Source organism: Phascolarctos cinereus, unplaced genomic scaffold, assembly GCF_003287225.1.
Source record: "Phascolarctos cinereus isolate Bilbo 61053 unplaced genomic scaffold, phaCin_HiC Scaffold_5;HRSCAF=322, whole genome shotgun sequence".
NCBI classification, from domain to species: domain Eukaryota; kingdom Metazoa; phylum Chordata; class Mammalia; order Diprotodontia; family Phascolarctidae; genus Phascolarctos; species Phascolarctos cinereus.
Genome location: NW_027555958.1, coordinates 138600887 through 138627882, shown reverse-complemented (window position 1 = coordinate 138627882; position 26996 = coordinate 138600887). Strand labels below are relative to the sequence as shown.

The 26996-nt window shown below is 37.6% G+C and overlaps 1 pseudogene; it reads right to left on the bottom strand.

The window, feature by feature from the left end:
• Window positions 1–1338: 1338 nt before the first annotated feature.
• On the bottom strand, window positions 1339–26948 carry LOC110208938 (large ribosomal subunit protein uL3 pseudogene; annotated as a pseudogene).
• Window positions 26949–26996: the final 48 nt, after the last annotated feature.

Genomic DNA, 26996 nt, shown 5'->3' with positions numbered 1-26996 from the left:
TGCAACACACACACACATACACACACACACACACACACACACACACACACACACACACACAAATCTAGATAGGTCCATGCAAAAATAAATTCTGCCTAAAAATTCTCTGCCATATTCCCATGTTCCTGCCTGACCCCATAGACTATGTAAGTATTTGTTCCAATTCCCACAGAATCATCTGGATTCTGCCTGATCTCATAAAGGAATCTTTCCATATTATGCATTAGGGGGCTATTGACAGGGAAGTAAGTCTTAGATCATCAGTGAGCTTGTTCCATCAGATATGATACTGCAAAGGCTATATGGTCCTTGGCTGTTGGAAGTTCTTATTGGTGAATATGTATAAACAACTTCATTTTTTAAAGAAACTCTTAGAAGGTATCTATCCCATTAACTGATCTCAGCTTTGGAGTTTTCTGCTGGTGGGTCAGTCTTCTGCCTTTACTAGTTTCTAAAACTCTTCTTCCACTCCTTATAAGGGCTTGATATATCCCTGGTGAATGGTAGACTCTCCTGAATTTTCACCTTTTTTCTTTGCAAGTGTAATATAATATATGCCCCAGAATTCCAAGTTCCAGACTTCTTTAGATGGATTGTTAATTTACAAGGAAATTTTCAGAAAAAATAACATTGGATTCCCCCTTTATATTTTTCCTTCATACCCATGGTTCATTCTAGTATACTCAGAAAACAGACTCATAGATATGGACCTGAACAGATATTTCTGAGTTCTTGGGCATCTCAGGCTAATAATCCAGTTCTGTCATCTTATAGATGGGGAAATCAAGGCACAGAAGGTTGAATGATTTTCATAAGGTTATAGGATTTGAAAAGTCTGAATCTGAACACAGGTCCTCTAACTCCAGATTGGGAACTTTATTTTTTCCCACTGCATCATATTACCTTTAAGATTTCTCTGATATAAACAAAATGGTCCCCAAATTTCATGAAAAGTCAAGGTGACAGTGCATAAAGAATAGAGAACACCCTGTATTTCTCCCCACAGAAAATGCAAAACACCAATACACACAGGGCTACATGCACCCATGCAGAGAATTCAAAGGAGTTTATACAGCTGATAATAATTCACGTATCTTTCTAGTAGATATAATATACACCATTGTTGGAAATGGGTGTATGGATATAAAATAAGTTATCTCATTATGGTGGAGGGAATGATATATTTGGAGTCAAAAGACATAAGTTCAAATCTTGACTCCATGTCTCTCTCTCTGTCTCTGTATGTGTGTGCATTTCTCTCTGTCTTTCTCTGTCTCTTTCTTTGAAAACAATTCCAGTTTATTGAAAATCCACTGGCTCAACATTTGTCTGGAAACATTAGGTGGTTTCTTGAGCATCATGATCTTTTTTTAGTGCTCCCATGAAAGTTTTTTTTTCCCTCCAGTCTGGAACTGGCCATGGCCAAATTTAGAGACAGTGTCAATAAACTTCAACTGCATCTTCTCCATAAAGTGATGTTTAGTCTTCCAACAGATACATTCACAGGGTGAGGACATGCTTCTTGGTTCCAACAACACAGCCCTTCACCATGATAAAGTCATTGGTCACTTCACCATAGTAGACAAAGCCTCCCAGAAGATTAATGTTCTTATCAGCCAGGTCACAATTGGCTGATGTGTTCTTTTTTACTTATTTCACATTCTTGGTCTTTTAGCTTTGGACATCTTGTAGATTTTTTTTTCATTGATCTCTATGATAGTGGTAGCCAATCTGACCAGCCCAAGCTGCAGAGAAGGCCATGTGAGCAGGATACCAAGCTCCAATACAGGCCACTTTATACAAGCCATGGTGGATTTCGGGGGAGGGGGAAGTTTTGTGTGTGTGTGTGTGTGTGTACCAGCAGGTCTTACCACCTTTTTAACCCTTGCCCTTGGTCATTCCAGTGATGTCAATCATCTCTTCTTTCCCAAACACAGTGGACACAGATACCTGATGCTCCAACTTCTTGTGGGCCTAGTCCACTTTCTCATACATGCTGCTGTATGTCACTTGGCAGTATTTCTTCAAGCTGTTGACGTCTATCTCCAACTGCTTCTTGTAGTTATCGTTCTTGCTACTTCTTGCAATACTTGGTGAAGGCCTTCCTTTTGGACTTACAACAGTTCTTGTAGAATCACCTCTTACACTTATTGCTGATATACTCAGCAAAGATGGTTTTGAAAGTCTGGGGACCTTAGGAACTTCACATATAGCCCATGATGCCGTCAATGATCATAGGTGGCATGGCCATAATGATGATAACCTTGACCACTTAATTTTTGTTCACCTTTGAGCTTAGCCTGTCTACCTCTCAAACAATGTGGGTCATGCCTGCCCTATAATCCAGAAGGCCTATTAGGTAGGTGGACTTGGTAAGGTCAACTTGGAGGAAGCTCTTCACCTTTCCTCGGTGCCTACTGCTTTGCTTTCAAGGTAGGAAGTCCAGAGACCCATGCCTAGGGGTAGAGAGCTTCCAGTGGGATATACTGCTGTTGCTGCCAAAGTGAGCTGGGAGAAGGGAGACTTGATCTCTTTGTGAGCATATATACCTCTAGAGACATATACATACATCTATACTTATAGGAATATCTCAGAGTCTGGACTTTTATTGGAAGGAAAATGAACTTAGGCTTTAGAAGGGCAATAACGTCCTCACTGGCCCTATATTTTCTGATTAACTCAGTACAAGAGGGTAAAATTCCATGTTTTTTGTTTCTTCATATCATGGTGGAGACCTTTTATTCCTTTAAATGTGGAACTTCATTCAACATTTCTTTCCTCTAAGATATTGCTATTGCTAGTCTCTGAAGAAGACTAAATATCTGGGGGCAGCTAGGTGGTGCAGGGGGTAGAGCACCAGCCCTGAAGTCAGGAGGACCTGAGTTCAAATCCGGCCTCAGACCAAACACTTGACACATACTATCTGTGTCACCCTGGGCAAGTCACTTAACCTCAATTGCCTAAAAAAAATCAAGACAAAACAAAACAGGCCAGAAGACTAAATATCTGAAGTCTCAACATTATTCCACAAGGCTTTGAATCGGGAATTCCCAACAATTGGCTACGTAGGTCAGTCTTCTGGGGCCATCATTTGAAAACATGTAAAACTGCAACATGCCAATAATATTGCTTTTCCATGTCTGGGTCCAGTAGCTCTAATCCCCTCTTGTGACATGGAAGAGGTTGCTCAGTAGTTTTACAGTGATGTGTGACTCTTCATGACCCCATTTGGTGTTTTCTTGGCAAAAACTATGTCAGTAATTTGCCATTTCTTTCTCCATCTCATTTTATAGATGAGGAAAGTGGTGTAAACAGTGTTTAATGATTTGCCCAGGGTCACATAGCTGGTAAGTGTCTGAGGCCAGATTTGAAGTGAGAAAGTTGAGTCTTCCTGACTCCAGGACCAATACTAATCTACCCACTGTACCCTACTTGCACCTGACATGAAAGAGAGAGCATGTACAATTGCATTATGCCTCTGCCATAAAATTTCCAATATTACCTTGGCATATGTACGCATGTTGGTGAGGGCAGATCTTTCGATGCTAAAGCTTACCACTCCCCCAAGGTCTGCTCCTGGTGCTCATCTGTGTTTAAGTATCTCTCACTCTGAATCTCAGGGAAGAAGAATGGTTGCTTTTGCAATTACAATTCTTATTTATAGTCTTAGCATAAGTCAATCAATATGCCACTAAGACTTATTGATTCATCATCCCTGAAATGTTAACAGGGTCAACAAGGTCTCTAAATATAGTATATGTCTTTAATTTTCTCAAGGAGGAACCAATGGATGTATCCATACCCTTGAATATGGGTTGGACTACATGGACAATGGTTCCTTGCAGATTCTAAAATTCCCTGATTCCAAGATGCCATAGAGAAAAGTAAAGTCCAAGAGAAAAGGTTACCTCAGCAAGTTGATCATGATGTTACTCTGATCAGTCCCTAAGGCTGGACTATAATGTCTGTGGTAACTGTGGGTTTTTTTTCTTTGTTTTCATTTTCTGTACCCAGAACTATTGTTTCTTGCAAAGGGTAGTAAATAGTTAACACCATGGTTAGGAGAAAGGATGTGTGTGTTTGTATGCATGTAAAGCAAATCATCTTGTTATGGTGAAAAGAATGTTAGATTTGGAATCAGAAGACATGAATTGAAATCTTGACTCTGTGACTTACTGTCTTTGTGACCTTGGACAAGGTAATTTCTCTGGGACTTGGCTTCCTCATCTGTGAAATGAAGGATTTGAGAGAGGAAACTTTTAAATTCTCCTACAGCTCTGAATCTATGATCCTATAATATGATTATATCTTCTTCTTTTCTGATGGGGAAACAGCTAGTACTAGAGTATAAAATCAATGGTTAGAACTGGTGTCCTGTTCTAGGGATCAAAGAGAATAACAAATCAAAATCAGAAATCCATAAAGTAAAGGATCCATGAAACTAATTAGGAATAGATTAATTTACTAAGAACAAGTCCAAAGCCAAGGAAAATTCTGCACAATGAATGGTCAAAAAATCAATAAATAAAATGGAAGGGGGCATATTTTATAATAACATTCATCCTCATCCTCATCCTTTTTTTCTCTGTAACTCTACTTTGAGTTTGGATAGTGTTAAATTAAGCAGTTATTTCATTGTTTATCGTGAAAAAATTAATTCTTGTACTGTTCAAATGTAAGCCATTATTTTTCACTTAATTGTATCACAATACAAACATAGTACACTTAGGGGCAGTGATCAGAGCTCCAATTATAGTGCATAATGGTGCATAATCATGCCTTTATAGGAGGGAATAGAATCAGAATAGCTTTCTACTACACTTTTTAGAACTGGTCCAACAAACATTATCACAAAGGCTGGGTAAATTACCCTAGACTTTTACTATTATCAGCTAATAAATTATTAGAGGTAGAATTAATTTTAGAATCCACATAGTCCATCCTCTTCGTTGTGCAGGTGAAGAAACTGGGGCTCACAATTGTTAATATTGCCAAATTAAGGGCAGAACCAAACATAAGACATTGGTTTTCCTGACTCTTCAATTTCCATTAAATTATACTGAAACCTTTATGATTGCCATTGATCAGAATGGTTGCAGTTGCTTCTTTCATTTTATATAAAAGGACTAGAGACTGCAGTCTTGGCACTTGCCTATTTTGCTGAGGGGAGTTTTATGTCCCCATCGCATGTGAAGAAAAGCTCTGCCAATGAGTTTCGTCTATTAACAGCCAAAAAGTGTGAGTGGTACAGATGTTCAGAACAGCAGCAACTACCATGGTTTCTGGATAGTCTCACTTTTACTAACATAACTTGGAGAAAGGTACAGGGTAGAAATGAAAAACAAATGATTGAAAAACTTACAAGGACAAGGGGAGGATATTTTTTTTATCTTTACCAAAACTTCCTATTTTTTCTGTAAGTTTTGTGCCATTAACTATCAGACTTCATGATGATGTTGTTGTTTTATGTTTTTTCTGTCTGTCAAGATTAGTGGATAAACAAGATATGATCAATTATAGAACAATGTTTCTTTCATCTTTCTCCTTCCTTTCACCATATCTCAGAAGATGTGTACGTGAATCTATATTTTGCACCTTGTGGAAGGGGGACAAGGGTCATCAGAAGAGGTGAAAATATTTGAGAGCAAAAAACTAAACAAAATATAACTCCAAACTTGAAGAAATATGTGTATATGTGTGTGTGTGTGTGTATGTGTGTGTGTGTGTATGTGTGCATGTATCCTCTTTTCAACTTGTACGCCTTTGTAGATGTCTGTGGCATGAAGATGGCTTTAATAACCTCATGTAACTTTGGAGAAAGAAAACACCCTTATCTTTTGACTGGTCTAGTTAATTCATATGCTTTCAGCAAAATAAATTAAAGCAACAGCTAGTGTCCTGAAGATACACATCTAATGGATTGTGATTTTAATGGACATTTTCTGGTGAAGTTGTCATGATTTTCTCCCTCGTGATTTTTTCAATTATTTTGCTCATGTACATTTTTTCCTCTCTTCGCCTACCAATTGTTTCCCCCAATGTCAGTTGCTATATACTTAAAAATTTTTTTTTCTTTTATATTTTTCTTGATTCTCTTTCTTGCTCTAACCATCTAAATATTATATGCACTGTCTAGACTTATGTCTTAATTCACAAATAGATTTCTTTAAACCATTGTATCCAATGATAGGAAGAGGGAGGATGGGAGTCTAACCTCAGGCTATCAAACTGTAACTAGTTTTCTGAGGCCTAAGACTAAACTTTCCCCTCTTCTTTGATGTAAAGGTCTTGAATCATTTTTTTTTCATAAGGAATACTTGAAACCTTGTACTGGGATTTAGAAAACCTCAGTACTATGCTCAGCTCTGCTATAAGCTAGATGTATGATACTGAAGATAAAAGTCTTTGGTGAGTAAGACACACTTCTTACAACTTTCTAATAATAGTAAAGGAAATAGATTGGAAATCCATCTGAATTCTTTTGCTACAAGTCACAGGGATCAATGCCCCAAACTGCTGATGAATAGACTGACTCAGTTCAGTCTATAGCTATAACAAAAAGTTATTTTGTCTACATGGGCATTAAACCTGATGTTACACACACACACACACACACACACACACACACACACACACAAAAGATGGATGATCCCCAGGCAAACAGGTGTAAGTGACTTGTCCAGGGTAACACAACTCATAAGTGTCTGAGGCCAGATTTGAACTCAGCAAGATAAATCTAGGTACATAGCTCTATCTACTATGCAACTTAGCTGCCCCTAGGAGTGATACAGTTAGTCCATAAGCATTTATTAAGCTCCTTCTATGTGCTGGGCACTCTGTTAAATGCTTGGGAGGCAAAAGACAGTCCTTGTTATCCAAGAGCTTACATTGTAATTGGAGGAGACAACAAGCAATCAAAATATGTACAAACAAGGTATACACATTAAGAGGTGTTGAGAAAGGCTTTCTGTATAAAGTGGGAATTTTGTTGAGACTTGAAGAAATCCAGGGAAGGAGGGACAACATTCTAGGAATGGGGGACATCCAGAGAAAATGCCCAAGACTAAAAGATGGAATGCCTTGTTTGTGGAAGATCTTTGGATCTTAATCATTGGATTGAGGATTGGAGGGAAGGCTGTGTAAAGCATAAGAAGATTAGAAAATCATAGAGTGGTAGATTTAGGGCTTAATACTGCAAACAGAAGATTTTTGTGTTTGATCCTGGATATGATAGTGAGCCACCTAATTTTATTGAGTAGGGGAGTGATATGGCCTGACATACCTATGCTTTAGGAAAATCACTTTCCTGGCCAAATGTATGATGCACTGGAGTAGGGAAAGACTTCTGGCAGGTAGATCCACCAGCCAGCTCTTGCAATAGTCCAAACATGAGGTAATGAGGGGCAACAGAATTTGATATGGATGGGTGAAAGATAGTGAGGAGCTAAAGATGATGCCTAGGCTACGAGTTTGGGGGACTGGGAGGAGGTAATGCCCTTCACAGTAATAGTGACATCTAGAAAAGATCAGGGTTTAGGGGAAAGATAATGACCTTAGTTTTTAACATGTTGACTTTAAGGTGAACTCTAAGATGTTTTTTAAGATGCCTACTAGATAATTCATTTCAAGATGACTGAAAAGTCATTTGGAGATGTGAGACCGGACATAAATAGGAAGGTTAGGACAAGCTATGTAGATTTGGGAATTATCAGCATAGAGATGTTAATTAAATCCATGGGAACTAATGAAATGACCAAATGAAGCAGTAGAGTAGGAGAAGAAAAGAAGGCCCAGGGGAGAGAATTGTGGGACACCTATAATGAATGGGTTTAACTTGGATAAGGATTTGACAAGAGACTATGAAGAAGCAGTTTGATAGTTAGAGGGAGAACCAAGAGAGAAGAGTGTTCAGAGAATATAGAGAAAAGAGTATCAAGGAGAGCAGGGTGATAATTAGTGTCAAAAGCTGCAGAGATGTCAAGAAAAATGAGGACTGAGAAAAGGCCAATTAGGAGATGGTTGGTAATTTTGGAAAGAACAGTTTCAAGGGAACAATAAGGTCAAAAGTCAGACTATAGGAGGTTAAAAAGAGAGTGAGAGGAAAAGAAGTAGAGGCATTGATTGTAGATCACTTTCTCAAGCATTTTAACCAAAAAGGGCAGAAGAACTATAGGATGATAGTGGAGATGGAAAGATCAAGGGAGTGTTTCTGAGGTTTGGGGAGACAGAGAAAGGTTTGTAGGCAATAAGAAAGCAAACAATAGAAAGGGAGAAATCAAATAGAGTAGGAATGACAGAGGGGACAATCTTTTGAAGGAGACAAGATGGAATTGGATTACCTGCACTGGTAATACGATTTGCTTGGTGAGGAGTAGAGCTTCCCACAAACTCCAATTCTAGTGGTGGGTGATAAGACTTAGTCTATTTGTCTGATATTCCCTGAGAACAAAGCTTCCACTTGAGTTAAGTAGATATCCTTACTGCCCTCTTAGCTTCCTGGACCCTTCTATCCCCAGAGGCATTTATATACACACAGATACACACTCATACACAGATATACTTCCTTCCTTATTCCCAAGTTTGTACTATTGTGCATTCAGTTCTCTTATTTCAAATGGAAAACTTTCTTTGTGTCTACTCTGTTACAGAACACATAACCTGCTGAGGAAAACTCCCTTCTGCTTACCCTTTTCTATGATTTCTGTCAATGCGACCTGCATTTTCCTATTCATTTGTGCTCAGAACCAAATATTTGAATCATACTTCTCTGTCATCTATCTACAAAAATCAAATTAGTGTAATTCAGCAAATATTGATTAAGAATTTAATGTTATCATGAACTGTGTTAGGTACTAGAGATATAAAGGAAAAAGAAAACAAAATGGCCCTTGCCCTATGGGGGCTTAAATTGTACTGGGGAAAAATAACACATGCACAAAAAGTATATGCCAAATATAGACAGAGTAAAAACAAAGTAATTTCCTGAGATTAGGACCCTATAAACTGTGGCAGGGGTAGGGTGGCGGTGAGCAAGACAAAAGGCCTCCTTCACAAAGTAGTACCTGAGATGTGGGGTGTTGGGTATGTTCAGGGAAAACTAGTACCTCTGGTGTGAAGGCTGCTGAGTCCTTTTCAGGGATGCTTTCCACCTCTGGAGTCCACCTGTTCCACCTAACTCTCACCTGTGGCTCCAAGAAGCTGTGATATGTGCAGTGGCCACATCCCAGTAAACCATTTCAGGAGATGGGCTAACTCAGGCTGAGGGTAACTGAGGGGTCTCAAACCTGTTGGTGAATTAGGGGGGTGTCTACACCAAGTATGTAAAAACTTCCCTAGTAGAATGGGTGGATGAGAACAATTTGTTCCAATGGCTATGAAGGCAGAAGCATGAGCTATGGAGCACTTGGAGCTTGGTCAGACATCAAAGACACCTAGGTCATCCACTGAATCTTGAGCCATCACCAGTCATCTTGATTCTGTCCTGCCATTAGACTGTGATAACTCTGGAGAAGAGATTGAGGTTGACAACTTTGTGCAACTCTGCCTCACTTAAATCCAATTTATGCATGAATCAAGACATCAGCCATCATTTTACCTGTCTCAAAGTCCTGTGGCAACTGGCAAGTAATGAAGCAGCAGGTGTGGATACATTGGGAGCTGTAGTCACAATCCTGAATAAGGGAGGCCAAGACCATAAGATTGTTTTCTCACAGGAAGCAGCAGTGGTTTTTGGCAGCCCCTTGGGGGTCTGAGCAGCCTTTTAAGGATCACACTGCTCATCTCCTGGTTCAAGGAAGGGGCTAGAAAAGTTGCTCTAAAAATTGTCTGCTTACCCAATCTGGCATGATATGACAGGTGGGGAATCCCACTCTGTCATCAAAACACAAAAAAGGTACAAAAATGTCTGAAAAGATGATTCTACTCATCATTGGCACATGAAAGGTGCACATACTTATAGACAACATAAAATCCAATAGACCTGAAAGACAAACAGCTCTTGTTGCAAGAGGACTCAGCAGGTATCACTTCCAAATAGCAGCCCTGAGTGAAATAAGGCTGGCAAATGAAGGCCAGCTAACTGAAGTTGGAGCTGGATACACATTTTTCTTGAGTGGTCACAAGGAAGGGGAGCCCCTTGAAGCTGGTGTAGGTTTTGCAATCAAAACTAATCTAGTCAACAGGCTTGTATGCCTACCAAAAAGAATGAATGACAGGCTTATCACAATGTGGTTGTCATTTACAGGAAATCATCATGCCACCATCATTAATGTCTATGGTCCCACCATGACTAACCCTGATAAGTTTAAATAAAAATTTTATAAAGACCTGGAGATCCTTTCCATCAATGTGCCAAAAGAGGATGAGCTTATAATTCTAGGTGACTTTAATGTTAGACTAGGCTCAGACTACCAGATTTCTCAGGGAGTCCTAGGGAGGAATGGAGTTGGAAACAGCAATAGCCGTGGTCACTTACTACTGAAGACTTGTGCATCTCATGACCTGCTCATCACCAACACCATCTTATATTTGCCTAAAGGCAATATAACTTTGTGGATGTACCCTCGCAGCAAGCATTGGCTTTTAATAGACTATGTGATTGTAAGGAGAAGAGACAGGCAGGATGTGACAGTGACAAAGGCAATGTGTGGGGCAGAGTGCTGGAGTGATTGTAGCCTTATCCTCTCCATGCCAAACATTTTGTATTCACCAAAATAGCTTCCTCACAGGAAAATGACTACCAAAAAATTCATGTCAACAGATTAGAGCTCTTCTCTGAGAGGGAACCATTTGTGGCTAACTTGGAGGGAAAGTTGAACCAACACACAGTTGGTAACAGTGGAGCAGAAAAAGAGTGGGCAGCTTTCAGAGATTTGGTGTTTATCACCACATTACCTCAACTGGGTCAGAACACTTGCAAACATCAAGACTGGTTTAGTGTAAATGATGGGGAAAACAAGAATTCCACAGAGTTTACCAGCAGGATAATTCATCCATCTCTAAGAAGGTAGCATTTAATTCCATCAAAAGCAAATACAAGCAAAGCCTAGAGAGCTGTAGGATTCTTGGCTCAGTAAGAAGGCAGATGAAATGCAGTTTTATGGTGATATTAACAATCCAAAGTGCTTTTGTAATCCTCTAAAGGCTATTTATGGGCCAAAGATCTATGGTGTACCTCAACTACTCAGTGCTGATAGAATCACATTGATTGGTGATAAGGATATGATCCTAGAGAAATGGGCTGAACACTTCTATAGTGTTCTCAACAGACCATCATCAATCAATGCTGAGGCCACTGACTAACTCAGGTTGAAGTTAACCCCCCACCCCCAACTGAAATTCCAATTAAAGAAGAGGTTTGGATACCATTAGGCTCCTTTTGTGTGGCAAAGCACCTGGTGCTGATTCTATTCTAGCTGAGATTTACAAAATAGGCGGTTGGTTGCTCATACAAAAGCTGAATGAAATTTTGAAGGTTATATGGCAAGAAGAGGTTATCCCCTCAGAATTTCAAGGATGTCTACATTGTCCATCTCTATCAAGGTAAAGGAAATACATTGTCCTGTGACAGTCATGAGTGGGTCTCTCTCTTAGTCATTGCTGGCAAGATTCTTGCCAGTCTTCTTTAATAAGGTGATCCTTCACCTGGAAGATGGTCATCTACCTGAGAGCCAGTATGGCTTCAGAAAGAGCCGAGGACCAGTTGGTATGGTGTTGGCTGCATGACAACTCCAGAAGCAGAACAAAGGTATATGCACAATGTTTGTAGATCTGATCAAGGCCTTTGATACTGTCAGTTATGAGGGTTTATGGAAAATTATGTCAAAATTTTGTTGCCCAGAAAAGTTCATCAGCATTGTACATCAATTTCATAACACCAAGAAAACACAGGTGCTCCATCAGCCACTACCATCAAAATATGATTACAACAAAATCTGGTTACAACAAATGGAGAAGTTTTGAGTGCCGTGGATGAGTTTACTTACCTTGGTAGTATACTTTCCAGGGATTTACACACTGATGATGAGGTTGACACACACATCACTAGAGCTAGCTCAGTTTTGGGAGGCTCTGAAGGAAAGTATGAGAGAGAAGAGTTTTAGGTTGCCTACCAAACTGAAGGTCTACAGAGCCATTGTGCTGACCTCATTATTGTATGCCTGGGAAACCTGGACAATATATCAGCACCATGCCAGGAAAATGAATTGCTTCCATTTGAATTGGAATTATGAAGATTCTGAAGATCACCTGGCAGAATATGATACCAGACACTGTGGTCCTTTCTTGAACTAAAATGTCAAGCATTCAAACTCTGCTTTAGAGAGCACAACTCCTGTGGGCTGGCCATGTTGTTCAAATGCAAAATGTATGTTTGTCAAAAAAACTATTTTATGAAGAACTCACACAGTGAGTGGTGGTCAGAAGATATATAAGGACACTCTCAAGGTCTCTCTTAAAAACTTATGAATTGATTGTGTAACATGGGAGACACTGGCACAGGACCTCTCAGCATGGTGTGTCCACATCAGAGAAGGTGTTGTGCTCTGAGAAAAGCAGAATTCACTCAAAAGAAATGCAAGATGCACAAATTTAGAGAATCCACCCCAAATGTTCACACGGACTATTTGTGCACGACCTGTGGTAGAACATTAGGAGCTCATATTGGTCTTATTAGCCACAGTCAGACACACTGAAACTTGCATAGTGATGTCACTTTGGTCCTCTTCTAGAACAAAGGACAACAACCAACCAGCCTGAGATGTCCACAAATTCATCAGTCAATAAAGCATCTAATTTCTGTCCCTTCTTCATTGCCAGTGCCACCACTCTGGTTTAGGTTCTTATATTAGCTCTCACCTATGTTATCACATTAGCCTCCTTTCTAATGTCATTCTTTATTCCCTTGAATATATCCTACAAACCACTGTCAATTGCCTTAATATACATTAATGTACATATCCATGCCAAGAAAGCACTAGGTTATGAGCCAAGGATTTAACTGGAACATGTAGAATATATTTCCTGCTCTATTTCTTAGAATGATGGTTTATTCTGGATAAATTTAAAAAAAAAACTTTATTGAAAAACATATTTCTTCAAAACTGCATGGAATGCTAGATGGCTCAGTGGAGAAAAGGCTAAGCCAAGAGTCATAAAGAATCATTTTTAATTCCAGCCTCAGACATTTACTAGCTGTGTGACCGTGGACAAGTTTCTTAAACCTCTGTTTGCTTCAATTACTTCATCTGTAAAATGGGAATAATTATAGTACCTACCTCAAAGGACCATTGTGAGGATCAAATGAGATAATTATTGTAAAGTGCTTAGCACAGTGCCTGGCACACAATAAGTGTTATATACATGTCAGTTATTGTTATTATTATGTGGTTGCAACACTGCCAACCCTAAAGACAAACTTAGTAGTTTCCCCACTTAAACAATATTGCATCACTGAAAACTAAAAACTATGAAAAGGTAAACACTAATCATTAAGGTAAAAAATTGATTGTATAATTAAAATGGATTAAAAACAGAATCTATTAGGCAGTAATATTCTAATGCAGAGACTTTTAAAATTGATCAGCTGAGATCCTTATGCATAATTTTAAAGTGCTTTGTGTATTTAAAGCTCTGAGACCCAACCCATCTTAAATTTCATTAAGAAAAGTTTTAGAAAATGTGTCAATTGATATTCTTTGTTACCAAGTGAAATGTCCTTGGGAATCATTTGCAAGAGTGAGCCATTTTTCTTTTCTTTTGTAAGGCAATTGGGGTTAAGTGACTTGCCCAGGGTTACACAGGTAGGAAATGTTATATGTCTGAGGTCACATTTGAACCCAGGTCCTCCAGACTCCAGGGCCGGTGCTCTATCCACTGCGCTACCTAGTCACCCTGAGCCTCTTTTTTAATGACTATTTTAATGTTAAGTTTACCTCTATCTCATACCTTGGGTGATATTATATATATATACAAATATGTGTAAATATATGTATATAAAGATATATAGGATACATATATATTTATATGTACATATGTATACATATGTATGCATGTAGTTCTGACTCAAGCAAGAGTTAATTTTAAAAAAACATCAGGACAACGGGACAGGTGTGGACATTTCCAACTTTAGGAGCTGTTGGGGTATTCAGGGTCATATGGTCTATGAGAAGCTGGAAATGTAGGTCTAGATCTCAGAAGAGAGGTCAATAAATGGATGGCTACATTTGGTAGCCATTAGAACAACAGCCTTAGCATAATGGAAAAAAGTATTAGACTTAGAGTCAAGAGATCTAGATTTTGAATTCTGCTTCAAAAACTTAATGGGCATCTAACCAGTAAATCATTTAACTTTTGGGTAAGTCATTTAACTTTTTTATTTATTTTTATTTATTTAATACTTTAATTTTTAGCAAATTACATGTAAAAACAATTTTTAACATTCATTTTTAAAACTTTGGTTTCCAAATTCTCTTCCTTCCTGCCTTCCCACCCCTACCCCCACCATTGAGAAGGCAAACAAATCAATATAGGTTATTCATGTGTAGTCATAAAAAAAAAAACACTTCCATAGCAGTCATGTTGTGAAAGAAAACATAGACAAAAAAACCTCAAAAATAAAGTAAAAAAAATATATGCTTTAATCTTCATTCAGACACCATCAGTTCTTTGTCTGGGGATGGATAGCATTTTTCATAAGTCCATCAGAGTTGTCTTGGATGCTCATATTGCTGAAAATAGATAAGTCATTCACAGCTGATCTTCCTGTACTATTGTTGTTACTTTGTACATAGTATATTTCACTTTCCATTAGCTCATATAAGTCTTTCCAGGTTTCTTTGTGAGCATCCTGCTCATCACTTCCTAAAGTAAATAGTATTCGATCATAATCACATAACACAGTTTGTTCAGCCATTCACCTATTAATGGGCATTGCCTCAATTTCTAATTCTTTGTCCCCAGAAAAGAGCTAATATAAAAATGTACATATAGGTCCTTTTCTTTTTTTTTTTTAAATCTCTTTTGGGATACAGACCTAGTAGTGATATTATTAGCTCAAAGAATATGCATGGTTTTATAGCCCTTTGACCATAGTCCCAAATTGTGCTACAGAATGATTGAATCAGTTCCCAATTCCACCAATAGTGCATTAATGTCTCATTTTCCCACATCCACTTCAACATTTGTCATTTCTCTTTTCTGTCCTATTAACCAATCTAATAGATATGAATTAGTATCACAGAATTATTTTAATTGGCATTTCTCTAATCAACAGTGAGTTATCAGAGTATTTTTCATATGGCTACAGATAGATTTGATTGCTTCATCAAAAAACTGATCATATTTTTTGATCATTTATCAGTTGGGGAATGGCTTTCATTTTTATAAATTGACTCAGTTCTGTATATGTTTGAGACATGAGGCCTTTATCAGAGAAACTTGCTTCACATTCTTTTTTCACAGTTACTATTGCAAACCATATTTCCCTCTATCCTATTGCCCCCTGTTTATTCTTTTTCTCTCTCTCCTTTCACCCTGTCCCTCCCATTTTTCATCTGACTGTCCGCTCCTCCAATCTGCCTTGGCCATTCTTGTATCCCCTTTCCCCCCTACTTTCCTATAGGGTAAAATATATTTCTATACCCATTTGAGAGTGTATGTTATTACCTCTTTGAGCCAATTCTGATGAGAGTAAAGTTTACTCACTCTCCCTCATCTCCCCCCCTTCCCTCCACTATAAAACCTTTATTCTTGCCTCTTTTATGTAAGACAATTTACCTCATTCTACCTCTCCTTTTCTGTTTCTCCCATTATGTTCCTCTCTCACCCCTTAATTTTATTTTATATATATCATCCCTGCATATTCAGCTCACACCTGTGCCCTCTGTCTATATATACTCCATATGTATGCATATGCATATCTTCTCTAATAATGGGAAAGGTTTATAAGTTACAAATATCATCTTCCCATGTGGGAATGTAAACAATTTAATAAGTCCCTTATGATTTCTCTGCCCTGTTTAACTTTTTATGCTTCTCTTGAGTCTTATATTTGAACATCAAATTTTCTATTCAGCTACAGTCTTTTCATCAAGAACACTTGAAATTCCTCTATCTCATTGAATATCCAGTTTTTCCCCTCATGGATTTTGCTCAGTTTTGCTGGGTAGGTAATTATTGGTTGTAATTCTAGCTCCTTTTCCCTCCATAGAATCATATTCCAAACCCTCAAGTTCCTCAACGCAAAAGCTGCTAAATCTTGTGTTATCCTGATTTTGGCTCCTCAATACTTGAAGTATTTCTTTCTGGTTTCTTGTGATATCTTCTTCTTGACCTGGGAATTCTGGAATTTGGCTATAATATTTTTGGGAGTTTTCATCTTGGGATATCTTTCAGGAGGTGATTAGTAGATTCTTTCAATTTCCATTTTACCCTCTGGTTCTAGAATATCAGGGCAATTTTCCTTGATAATTCCTTTAAAGATGATATCTAGGCTCTTCTTTTATTGTGGCTTTGAGGTAGTCCAATAATTTTTAAACCTCTCCTGGATCTATTTTTCAGGTCAGTTGTTTCTCCAATGAGATATTTCACATCTTCTTCTATTTTTTTTCATTCTTTTGGCTTTGTTTTACTGTATCTTGATTTTTCACAAAGTCATTAGCTTCCATTTGCTCCATTCTAATTTTTAAGTAATTATTTTCTTTAAACAGCTTTTGGATCTCCTTTTCCATTTGGAAAATTATGCTTTTTTAAGGTGTTCTTCTCCTCATTGGCTGTTTGGAAATTCGTTTTACACTGTATTTTTGTAGGTGCTGCTGCTCTAGAATTGTTTAGAGTCACTTTTTAAAGATATTTGGAGGGGTTTGGGGAGCAGCTCCCTTCCTTTACTCTGCCATCTTGGCTCTGCCCCTTTCACTTAACTTTTTGAGCCCTAGTTTCCTCATTTGTAAAATTGGAATAATGATCTTTCCCTATTTCGTAGGGTGAGATATGTACTTTGCAAGTTTTAAAGGACCATAGAAATGTGAGTTATTTTCATAGATGTGAAAACTGAAGACAATGGAGTGAACAAAGTTGCTAAAAGGGGATATGTAGAGAGAAGAGGAACGTATAAAGGACTGATCTTTAAGTAATACCACTTAGGGTCTTTAGCAAATAGATGGGGAGCCATCAAACTTGGAGGAAAGATTGGATAGTTTGATTACACACTAATGTATATAGTTGCTCTTAAGCCTAAGGAGAAGCTATCAGGTTGAAAGTGTGTGTGTGTGTGTATGTGTGTGTGTGTGTGTGTGTGTGTGTGTGTGTGTGTGTGTGTGTGTGTGTGAATATATATATGTTTATTTATAGGAGGGTAGCTCATAGAGTCAGAACCTGTAGAATTCAACAAAGATGAGAAATGAAAAGGGGTTATTGAATCTGGTAGTAATAATATTTAGTAGCATTTGTATAATGTTTTAAGGTTTACAAAGCATTTTATAAATTACATCTCTCAGCCAGGTAAGTGCTATTATTATCTCCACTTTGTGGGTGAAAAACCTGATGTAGAAGTGATTGTTGATGAATCAAAATAAATTAATAAAAATAAGAAAGAAAACTGATGCAGAGAGAGGTTGAATGATTTATCGAGGGTCAAATAGCCAGTAAATGTCTCAAACACTCGTCCTGACTTTAGTTCTAGTACTCTGAACCCTGCACAGCTTAGCAGCCTAGTTGTAGTTAAAAGGAATCAGGAGGGGATCAAGAGTGTAAGAAGAATTAGTTTTACACAACAGCAGGGACATACCTTACTCAGAGACTCGAGGGAAGGAGAAAAATATGGCTAAAAATACTTAGAAGTTTCACTGAACAGGGGGTGAGTGGTAGGTGGCCTGCCGTTTCATAAACAAAACTTATAACTTGTAGTTGATCTTTTTAAAAGGCAAAGACAGTATTTCATTTCCAGAAAGTTTGAGTTCTAAGCTTGATTCTCTGTGCCCTTGATTACCATCTGACAGAGTGTTAATTTTCTGTGTGCTGCTTACATTTCTTAACATTGACTAGATGTAAATTGCTCCAGGGAGTCCTTTGATTTGCATTCTCTTATTAATGCTACCATTAGCCTTGATAGCTAAATTAAGAAGGTTACTGAATCTAAACACGCATCTATCTCTTCTTTTCTTAGACCTTCTCACCTCAACCTTAACTCTTTTCATTGAACAGTAACTTTGGTTCCTTTTGATTTATGATCTTTTCTCCCTGGCTGTCATTCTCATCTTCTGAGCTGTAGGTGCTGTGAGTGGACCAATGGATCACTTTTTCTAATAACAATTGAAATTCACATAACGTTTTAGAGTTTGCAAAGTGCTTCGCATACATTATTTCATTTGATCCTCAAGACAACCCTGGGATGTGGGTATTATAGGTCTTATGATCACCATTTTATAGAGAACAAATCTGAGGTTCAAAGTCATTGTGACCACATTCCCACGGTCATATAGTAAGTAGCAGAGGCAAGGTTTGGAACCAGACTCAGCATGTGTTTTCCACTAGCTATGCCTTTACTCTTTTCAGTAAAGCCAGAAGCCAACCTCTGTTTCTGTGCCTACAATAGATCTGTTTCATGAACTAACCATCCATTTCTCCAAACATAATCAAATCATTCCATTTCCTCTCTCCTCCTCACACTTCTCACACAGTTCTTCTGTTTATTTCATCATAGGTCAGGTTTTATGGGTGAATAAACTACTTACTACTTCTTAAGTGTGAGCAGGCTATGTTTGTAGAAGTACATTAAATTTTCCAGGATAGGGGAAAAAAAGACTTCATTTAGTTTACTGAAAGAAGTATTCACAAAATTATTCCCAAGGTACAGATCAGCTCTCCAACTCCCTGTTTCTGTTCTACTCACCATGAGGAACTGATAGACGTGAACTCCCTGATGCCTCTATTGCCAACCCTAAAAAAGTAGAAGAGCTTGTTTCCATCAATATTCTGTACATGGTTCTCTGCTTTCCCAAAATGAGCCCACAGATGATTCTCATATCCACAGGGCAATATAGTGTTCCAATTAACCCCTTATCTCCTTAGATATATAATGCCGTTTTAGTGTGGTCATGACATACATATTCCTAAACATTTAACACTGATGTCCTGCATCCACTATTTTACCAAGATTAGTGGTGTAACAGAGGAATTGATTTTTTTCCTCTAAATGCTAACATATATAGATAGTAGAACACAAATTATACCACACTATTTTTTTCTTAATTATGTCTCATAACATTTCATGTTGCAAAGGTGAGTTTGTAGGTTGTAGGGTTGAAGGTTTGGGAATTACCATGCTACTTCTAAGAAACCTGATTCAGTGAAACTTGAATCAGTAGGCTTGGATTTTATCCTTACCAGTTCTGATTTTCCCCATATGAGATATTTTTTTTCTTTTCTAACTACTCTTTTCCCTTTTTCCTCCTCCTTCTTCCCAATCTCCCTTTCTTTCAGAGATTCTCTCATAATACAAAGAGATCAATATACTTTAGGGGATATCCTCACTCTCATACATCACAGTCCTTACCCCCAAAAAATGAGAAAATAGAAGCATGGTAACCTCTTGTGCAGTGAAATCAGCTTCCGATTCATAAACATATTAGTCACAAATTTATGTGGTAAATTGTTCCTTAAAGTAAAATAAAGTAGAAATCTTACAAAGAACAGACAATTTTCCCCAAAATTGTTCAAAGATTAATTCACTCTGAATATGAAGATCACTTTGGTGAAAGTCCTTTACTAGAAGTGCTGTCTTGGGATTTCTATTCTCTGGCTATTTCCTACTTCCCCAAAAGGAGGGCTTTCTTTCCTGCTCTCCTTCCTGACATTCATCATGATTTTTTTCTACAGCTCCTCAGTCCTTCAGTTTCTGGGCCCTAGATGGGCTGCCTTTTCTTGAGTACTCTACCATTTTAATGGCATATCACCAGGCCAAAGTAAGAGGAAAACAAAACAAAACCCAATAACAACAAAATTCAAAGTCCTCTTCTTCTGGTTGTCATGACTCTCTCCCCTTGGCCCTAATTCCTGAATAACTTCTTCCATCTCTCCCAATTAAAGACCTCACCTGTATCCTTAGTAGTAGGCCCATAGGGCATACTCTTTATTATAAGTACTGTGTGTTTTTTCTTCCCAAACAGATTCTGCCCGCACCACAGCACTGTGCTCTGGGTGCCTCTCTGGCAGCTTCTGGCAGGTGCTGAAATTTGTTCTGTAAATGTTAACAGAATCTGCAGAAGAATTTTCAACATTTGCTAGCAAATGCCCTCGAACATTGGCAGTAGCAAAAATCCCAACTAAAAACTCCTGCCAGAGACTATTTGATCATAAACCTCTCAAGCAGAAAATTGGCAATCACTGTAGAAACAATTCCTCAGGAAGGTATTCAACTTTCAAATAACCCTGGAACAATGCAACCTGATGGCATTTTATTTCCAGAAAGAGAACTTAAGAAGCCCCTCTGTGAGCTGGGACTCCTCTGACACTGAGTTAGGGGACAGAGGCACCCATGCAGGATGCTACTACTGGAGCTTTATGAAACTTCTGTCATGAATTTGAGAAATAGAATCATGCCCCTTTTCTCTTCGCACTCAAATAAAATTGTTCAATTCCAGGATGTTAGGGGATCTTAAAGCTAAGATTAATAGCTAACATTTATTTAGAGCTTTAAGGTTTACAAAACACTTCCCTCACAGCCAATCTGTATAATAAGTAATGAAAATAGTAGTATTGCTTGTTTATAGGTGAGGAAACTGAGCCTAGAGAGTGGAAGTGCCACATAGATAGTAAATAGCAGAGCTGGTATTCACAGCCAGGTTGTCCATTTCCAAAACCAGTGAGTTTTCCACTAAGTCATAACTCCTGGTGGGGGGTGAGGGGAGGTGAAGAGGTAAAGAAAGACACCTGATTGTTCTCTGCTTTTTTCTCAACCAGTTTTAGTACTGAATGGTGCAAAGGATAACAGAGAATGAAAGATGAATAGAGCTTTATGGATTCTCCTTTGGTCTATTTTCAGAGACTACACATAGTAAGTGCTGAGTTTGAAGAGGAGTCCCAAAATTCTGACCTTAAGAAGGTTGTCATGGTATAGCCAAAGAGAAGCTGAATGTAGCAGTGATGAGGGAGGCAACAATAGATATTTCCCTCTGATCGAATAGTTACATCTTAGGAAACTTTGTTTTACCATAGAAGTGAACAATTGCCTGTATTGCCTGGTTTCAAGGTCTGTACAAAGGCCCCAGCACCTGGAAAAAATACTTTCCTTTCAACTTCTGTGCCAGGTCTGAAATCTCTATAAGGGTCACAATCTTAGACTTCACAATTAGAGCTAAAGTTTACTATTCAAATGCCTTTGAGAGAAATAACACATTCACTACTCACCAATGAGCGTCTCTATGCAAATGATATAGGCATAAGTATATATGTGGCCCTAAATACAGGAATTTCTATCCTGAGTTCCAATCCTTCATTACCAACTGCCTATTGGATCTTTTGAACTGGATGTCCAATAGGTATCTAAAGCAAAACATGTCTAAGAATCTTTTCCCCCTGAACCTATCCCTGCTGAAATTTCCTATTTCTGTCTTCTAGAAGCTAACATCTTTCTGGTCATCCAGTTATGCAACCTTGGAGTTATACTTGACTTTTTGATCTCCTTCATACAACATATGCCATCATTTGCCAACTTTTGCAGACTCTAACTCCATTTCTCTTGCACAATGCCCACTTATATCACCATTACCCTTTTTTAAGTCCTCATTACCTTTCACCTGAACTATTACAATTGTTGTCTAAATGGTTTCTTGGCCTCAAGGGTCTTTCCTCTATAATCTATCCATCACCCAGAACCCCAAATGATATTCCTAAAACACAGAGGTGACCATGGTATTTCCCTTTTCTATTTTCCCCCCAGAAACTTATTGTCATTAGAATAAAATGCAAATTTCTCTGGTATTTAAAATTACATGAGTCAAAATATATGTGTAAGTATGTATGTGTGTATGTATGTATTATGTATGTGTGCATGTATTTGCAAAACACAAAAGTGATCCAAGGTAATCTTGGAAGTGAAGGTACTTATAACTAGGGGAAGATTGAGCTCAGGAACAATACTCTTATTATAGCAGATGATGCTTGAGCTGAGTCTTGAAGGAAACAAGGATTAAATGAAGGGTAGCCTGTGCAAAGGCAGAGATAATCAGCTTAAAGGTCATGTGCAGGGAATATCAAGGACAGTGAAGCTACTACATAGAGAACATCAATGAGAATAATAAAGTTTGAGAGGTAGGGCAGTTCCAGGTTATGAATAGTTTTTAATGCAAAACAGAAAAGTTCAGGTTTGAAGCCATAGGTGATAGGGAAACACTGGAGTTTATTGAGTGGGAGGTAGATTGCGGGAATGGATAATGATGTTACAAGACCTGAGCTTTAGGAAAATCACTTGACAAAGTAAATATGCATTGTAAATTTCTGAGAAGTATTCAAGAAGGAATCTATAGTGCTAGGAATTCAAAAATTAATGACTTCTAGAATGAATTTTAATTTGCTCTTAGAAAAGCCTTTCAAAATGATTTTAATATATTGTTGTGATTGAACAGTAATGGCAGATTTTTAATACTTTCTCTTTGTCTTAAATGATAACAACTCAGTTATCCACCAATCTTAATTATTCAGAACAAGTCTGAAATCCAAAACTTAAGCAAAAAAGGCCTCTGAGAAGCTTGTGTATGTGTGTGTGGTGTGTGTGTGTAGGTATGTATGACATATACATGTGCATGTGTATATACGTATATATATGCATGTATGTACATCTATATATAGTCAAAGCATGAAGGATAACATTATAATACACATGGTGTTAAAAGGAAGATATTTCAAACTCTCTCAGGCTATATTTGCTCTAATTTTACACACATTTTCTAAGTTGAACTGATTTCTAATATACCCCAAGGTTGCAAAGGGGTAGAACTGATAAAGTCTTACATCTAGAATAAGAAGTGGCAAATTACAAAGGGGAAAAAAGAAATAAAGAAGAAGGGGAAAAAACCTACCTAGAGAAGACACAGTGGGTTAAAAAAAGGCACCTATATAGTATAGAGTACAAATGGTGTTACACACCTCAAGTACCCCAGAGGACATCACTGTCTTAAAGCCCAATATGATTGTTATTGTTCATTATGAGGATATTGAGTCATTAAGCAGTAAAAAAAAATACTTAGATTCAATATCATCTGTGCTTATGAATGAAATGAAGTGCGGAGTATCCTTTATATAATTTAACATTTTTTAAGCCTTGGAATAAGTTAATGGTATTGGTTCCATTTATTTGGAAAACTTACATATATGGAACAATTCATCCTATAGCAATACTGCATTGATGAGGTCTTACTATTTCATCTCAAACTTAAGGCTACATTACTTGGCTGTAGGTGATTTATTCTAATATGAAAGAACATTTTATAACCACAGATATTGCGAGTTTGAGTTGGAATAAATGAGTACTCTGGGAATTCCCACATAATCATAAAAAGTAAATAAAACAAAGTTACTCAGGGATGCCAGCAGAGACTGCAGTCAGCATCAGCTGAACAGGTAAGCAAGGAGACTAATGTACTTTGTACCCAGCTGAGCAAAGTCATTGCAGAGAATGACTCAATTGTCTCATGAATCTAAATTTAGACGTCTTTTCTTTCCCCAGCGGCTGTCATTCCATTGGTAAAATGGGAGCTTGCAATACAAAAGCAGAAGTAGTTGCCAATGTGAGACAACTGATTTGAATGCAAACATCCCAGGGACACTTTTGAAATCCCTATTCAGAAGGGTTCCTGAATCTATGGATACATTTCAGGGAAAGATAGAGGCAGCTGATAAGTATCTGGATACTTAGGCTCTAATCTGAACTCTGCCATCACCTGGCCTCATAAGCAGGCAGATGTTACTTAACACACCTCAACTCACCTTGTTAGCTTCTATTACCTCTTCTGTAAAATAAATTGCTTGCTTTGGATGATTTTTATGGTGCTTCCCAGTGATTACATTTTATGAGTCTAATAGGAAAGCCAGGCTGGATAATATAGTCAGAAGAAAACATCTGGAGTTAGATTTGTCTCCTCAAAATTAGAACCTCTTGACCTGACCTTCCATTAGTTATGTCCCAACAATCCCTCCCCCAAAGTTCTCTTCCTCTTTCCTGCTCTCTACCTTCTCAACTCCTAACTCCCCACTTCCTCCCATGATTTCTCATTCCACCTAGCATGCCTGTATTCCTGACCCTTTCCCCAATTCTCGATGAATACAGATGGTTTCTTTGTTTTGATTTTGTTCTCAGAAACAGAACAAATTATAGGTACTAGACTAGTCCAAATCAAGTGAAAAGTACAAATATTAGTGCATTTGTTTCTTTGGAATATAATTATGTTTTTGATGCACATGTGTTTCAATGCATAATGAGAAAATATCACAAACCTGGAGTATCTGACTCATGTTGCCAATTTAATGAAAATTTTCTTCAGGTTTCTGGCATGCCAAAGTAATGAGTTAGGGGTTTGTGGTGGGCAGGAGTGGGGAGAGTTCATTTGTTTGTCTTGGATATCTGTTTTGCTCCTATGACTGCTTAGTGATGTGCTAGGGTTGGTTTTGTTTTCTTGTTGCTGAATTTGTAGTCAAAACAGGTGACTATCTGCTTATTGGTGGTTTTACTCTGTGTAACTTGTGAACCAAATGCAATCACCTTGAACGCTATCTAAATTTAAAAAAAAAGGTCAGAAAACTGCTTCTTGGCACAAGACCAAGGCTCCTCACCTTGATAAGCCAAATGTCCTTGAGACAAATGGAAATGAAATTTCTCCTTTTTCTTTAAAGGAGAAAACAAAAACATACACCCTCTCCTTCATACACAATTTATAGCACCATAAAGGTGAAAAAGACATTAGTTTTAAATGTGGACACAAAATGAAAAATTTGACAGGAGTTAGCAGGGAGAGTCCATTTGTAATAATGACAGTAGGGGTGGGGAGAGAAAAGCAAGCCTAGAATGAGCTTCTAGAATATTAACTGAACTTATTAGACATTACCAATTCAGTTACATGAATCAAGTAGAACTGGTAAACCAACCCTGCCTATATGCTACGATTTAGTGAGCATCTACTCAGGAAAGCATTTGAAAAAGAAAGTTGTTGCACTATTCATGTGTTTATTCCAACTATTGGAATTGAATATCAACCCAATGATGGTAGAGTTTGGCGAATTTACAACTGGTTAAATTCCTAAACCCCAACATAATTTTTAATAGGTCACGGTTAACATAGAGGAGGATTCTAACAGTGTCACAGAGATTTGTCCTTACCTCTGTGTTATTCAACATTCTTATAAAGGCATGGATGGCATTCATTTAAAAATTGTTGGTGGGGGCAGCTAGGTGGCATAGTGGATAGAGCACCGGCTTCAAAGTCAGGAGTATCTGAGTTCAAATCCAGCCTCAGACCAAACACTTGACACTTATTAGCTGTGTTACCCTGGGCAAGTCACTTAACCTCAACTACCTAAGGAAAAACAAAAAAAATTGTTGGTAAAATGAAGTTGGGAGACATAGACACCACACTGGATGACTGAGTTACAATCCCCAAACATCTTGATTTGCTAGAACACTGGGTTCAATCTAATAAAATTCAGTTCTTTACTTGGATTCAAAAAATTCAACTTCACATGTACGAGATAGGTGGTGCAGTGGATAGAACACTAGGCCTGGAATCAAGAAGACTTAGTTCAAATCTGGATTCAGTCAAACGGCTGCACTTGTGGACCTAGAAGGTTACATGTGGCCTCAAAGCTGCAGGTTCCCCAGTCCTGGATTAGATAGTTCTTCTAATTCTGAAATTGTATTATCTTATGATTCTAGACATCAATAAAATTCTCATCTATTAGCCTAATACAAAATCCCTAAAATTCATGGCAGCAGGCTTCTATAATAAAAAGATTGCTTAATTTGAAATTACAAGACCTTGGTTCAGATCCTAATGGTGTTATTCCTTATGAGAATTTAGGCAAATCATTTAACACTTCTAGCCTGTTTCTTCATCTGTAAAATGAAGAAACCAAAACACAAATCCTCTAAGGTTATTAACAGGTCTAAATCAGTTTTATCTAAGACATCTTAATTAATCAATTAAATTTAATATTTAAATAAAATATTTAATCTATTATATTAAATAAAATAATCTATTATATAAAATAAAAATAATAAATTAAATTTTAATTTATTTAAGTAAAAGTAAAAATAAATAATAAATAAATAAAATTAATTAGTTAAATAAATTTAATTAAAATATTTAAATGACATTACAATAAATCTTAATTAATAGATTAAAATGATTTAATTTAAGCATCTAGTATTTATCAGAACTGTTAAGTGCTAGAGATACAAAGGAAATTCTTCTACCCTCAAGGTTCCTACCATCTATGACTCTCCATTAGTATTTTTCATTCCTAAGGATTTTTTCCCGTAAAAAGTGCATATAATCTTAAAATAGGTGAACCAAGAGTTCCTCCTTCTCCTTCTCCTCCTCCTCCTTCTTCTTCCTCCTCTTCTTCTTTGTCTTCTTCCTGTTTTTTTTCTTTTCTGAAGCAATGTTTTCAATAAACACCTACTGAAGAAATCAAAGACCTTGAACCCCCAAGTTACCTTAACTAATGAAGCCTTGTAGACATTATTTACAAAGATTTCCCTTGGATTTTGCATTGGATCACTGTCCCACTCTGATCTTCTAGCAGGAATCTCAGGGGAATCTCATGTTTACCTGTCTCAAAGCTTCCATCTCTTCACTGGACATTCTTTTTTCAAAGGTGGTGTTTTTCATTTTGGATTCAACCAGCTCCATCTGCATCAGAAGTTTATCCAACTCCATGATCATCTGCTCATGCTTGCTCATGATGAGCTGATTCCAATTAAATCCTGAGTTCTACTCCTCCTTTTACTT